At 37.9% G+C, this 3,558-nt stretch overlaps 1 non-coding gene across 1 annotated transcript; it reads right to left on the minus strand.

Annotated features, from left to right (window-relative positions):
- Window positions 1-1,712: 1,712 nt before the first annotated feature.
- On the minus strand, window positions 1,713-1,818 carry LOC119469936. Its single transcript, XR_005198797.1, has one exon. It is a non-coding gene; the product is annotated as a U6 spliceosomal RNA (small nuclear RNA).
- Between the last annotated feature and the right edge of the window lie 1,740 nt (window positions 1,819-3,558).

Genomic DNA, 3,558 nt, shown 5'->3' on the forward strand with positions numbered 1-3,558 from the left:
GATTTATATTCCTTTGTGTGTATACCCAGTAATGGGATTGCTGGGTCAAATAGCCTTTCTGGTTCTCAATTTCTGAGGAATGGTCACACCATCCTCCACAATGGCTGAACTAGTTTACATCCCCACCAACAGTGTAAAAGCATTCCCATTTCTCTGCAAACTCACCAGCATCTGCTATTTCTTGACTTTTTAATAATCTCCGTTATGGCTGGTGTGAGATGATATCTCACTGTGGTTTTGATTTGCATTTCTCTAATGGTCAGCGATGAGAAGCTTTTTTTCATAGGATTGTTAGCCATCTTCTTTTAGAAAGTCTTCTTTTGAGAACTGTCTGATTATTTCCTTTGCCCACTTTTTAATGGGGTTGTTTGTTTTTCTCTTGTAAATTTATTTAAGTTCCTTGGAGATTCTAGATATTAGAACTTTGTCAGCTGGATATATTGCAGTTTTTCCCCTCACTTTGTAGGTTGTCTGTTCATTCTGGTAATCGTTTGTTTTGCTGTGCAGAAGCTCTTTAGTTAATTAGATCCCAATTGCCAATTTTGGCTTTTGTTCCAATTGCTTTTCATGTTTTTATTGTGAAATCTTTGACTGTTCCTATGTCCTGAATGGTATTGCCTAGATTTTCTTCTAGGATTTTTATAGTTTTGAGTTTTACATTTATGTCTTTAATCCATATTAGTTAATATTTATATAATGTGTAAGAAAGGGGTCCAGTTTCAATTTTCTGCATATGGCTGGCCAGTTCTCCCAGCACCACCTATCAAATAAGAAATATTTTCCTGGTTGCTTGTTTTGGTCAGGTTTGTTAAAGATCACATAGTTGTACGTGTGCGGTCTTATTTCTGAGTTGTCTATTCTGTTCCATTGGTCCATGTGCCTGTTTTTGTACCAGTATCATGCTGTTTTGGTTACTGTAGTCTTGTAGTATAGTTTGAAGTCGAGTAGCATGATGTCTCCAGTTTTGTTCTTTTTGCTTAGGATTGTCTTGGCTTACAAGCTTTTTTTGGTTCTATATGAATTTAAAAATAATTTCTTCTAATTCTGTGAAAAATGTCAAGGGTAGTTTAATAAGAATAGAATTGAATCTATACATTACTTTGGGCAGTCTGGCCATTTTCACGATATTGATTCTTCCTATCCATGAACATGGAGTCTTTTTCCATTTGTTTGTGTCATCTCTGATTTCCTTGAGCAGAGGTTTGTAGTTCTCTTTGAAGAGGTCCTTTAATTCCCTTGTTAGCTGTATTCCTAGGCATCTTATTCTGTTTTTTGCAACCTTGAATAGAAGTTTATTCATGATTTGACTCTCTGCTTGTCTGTTGTTGGTGTATAGGAATGCTTATGACTTTTGCACACTGATTTTGTATCCTGAGACTTTACTGGAGTTATTTTTCAGCTTAAGAAGCTTTTCTGCTGAGACAATTGGATTTTCTAGATATAGGATCATGTCATTTGCAAACAAAAGCAATTTGACTTCTTCTCTTCCTATTTGAATATCCTTTCTTTCTCTTACCTGATTGCCTTGGCCAGAACTTCTAATACTATGTTGAATAGGAGTGGTGGGAGAGGGCATCTTTGTCTCGTGCTGGTGTTAAAGGGGAATGCTTCCAGCTTTTGCCCATTAAGTATGATATTGGTTGTGGGTTTGCTATAGATAGCTTTTATTACTTTGAGGTATGTTTCTTCAATACCTAATTTATTAAGAGTTAAAAAATATGGAATACTTCAAATTTTTTGTGTCAGTCTTGTGCAGAGGCCATGCTGATCTTCTCTGTATTGCTCTAGTTTTAATCTATGTGCTGCCAAAGCGAGCACTGATCACAAGTTCTAAAAAGTGGAGATAACTGAAGAAATGTGGGTGAGAGTGAGTGTTGGATTTCATTTGCGGTAATTTTTGTATCTAGCGATATGTGATTATCTCTGTCTTTTATTCTTTAATTAAGTGGTAAAATGCATTACAGATTTAAAGTTTAAATATTCTTGTATTCTTGGGATACATAATCTGGGCAGGATATTTAATTTGTTTACAGCTCATTGGTGGACACAGTCTACTACTATTTTTCTCAGGATTTTTACATCTAATTGCTTAGAAGTGATTATCCTATCATGCTTTTCTCTTATGTATTCCATAGCTGGCTTTAGAATCTATGTGATTTATGCATAAACAATAATGAGTTCACTGGCTTTCTCCATGTTTCCTCATTCTCTTGAATATTATGTATAAGTTCAGTAACCTTCTTCGAAGTTTTGGTAGAACTGATCTGTAAAACACTCTGGATATGCCTGAAGGGAAATAAAGTTTTGCAATCATTTTAACTTCTTTACTTGTTGTTAAGTTCTTCCAGTTGACATAATCTTGTTCATTGTTCACAATTACTTAAACCTCTACTGTATCTTTAGTAGCATATTTATCTGTCATAATGCTATTTTATTCTTAATTACCACTGTCTGTTTTATTTTTTCCTCCAAATAAACAGCTGCTTTTGGCACGCTGGGTCCTCAACAGTGGCAGCTGCCAGGTCATCCCCAGTGAATGTTGACTCAATTGCTGTGCCCATGCAGTGTCCATCTCAGCCATCATGGCCATTTTGTGCAGGGAATCCATGAGCAAGACCTCTATGGCTGAGTGGTCTCATCCATCAAACCATCTCATCCACCTTATTACAGGGAGCTCCATCCCCTAAAGACCCTCTGGGAGGCTTCCACATACAACCACTATCTTCACACATTCTGCCTATAGGAGGAGGTCTATGTGTACCTCTCTCCTCCACCTCCCAATTTTCCAACTCTGTTTTCTTCAAGTTGGTGACTGGCCAGCCAAGCCATGAGCCACTGCCCATGACTCATTCATTCATGCACTACTGGGGCATCATTTCACATCTTCCACCTCCCGTGGGCCTGTTTGGGTTTTGATTCCTAGTTCCTGGCTCAACAGCCATTTCCAAAGTTGTTCTGGTGTCAGCTCCCAAGCCCACTGCTCTTGTTGTAGATTCTCCTCTTTATATGTATTTATTTCCTGGAATTTAAAAAAATTGCATTCATTTTTTTCAATGCAGCATTTCCAAGGATGTGTAGTAGGAGCAATTCTTCTTACTGTAGATAGAATTGCTTCAAAACACCAGAAATGTCTATTTGAGTGAAGCACAGCATGCATGGAGAAAGGAGGACAACCCACAAGTGGACAGTGGATTTTCACAAAGTGAACACTCGGGCAAACAACATCCACATCAAAGTACAGCCATCACAACCTCCCAGAAACACCTTTGGGGCCTACTTTGTCATGAACCACCCTCCCCACCCTAGAGTAGACACTCTTGATTTTTCAGCTCCATCAAGTCATTTTTCTAGTTAGCATTTCATCTAACCTTTTCTCAGGATTCTTAGTTTCCTTGCATTGGGTTAGAACATGGTCCTTTAGCTAGGAGAAGTTTGTTATTACCCATGTTCTGAAGCCTGCTTGTGTCAATTCATAAAACTCATTCTCCATCCAGTTTTGTTCCCTTGCTGGTGAGAAATTGTGATCCCTTGGAGGAGAAGAGGTGTTCTGGTTTTTGG

This window comes from Cebus imitator, unplaced genomic scaffold, assembly GCF_001604975.1.
Source record: "Cebus imitator isolate Cc_AM_T3 unplaced genomic scaffold, Cebus_imitator-1.0 Scaffold1061, whole genome shotgun sequence".
NCBI lineage: Eukaryota > Metazoa > Chordata > Mammalia > Primates > Cebidae > Cebus > Cebus imitator.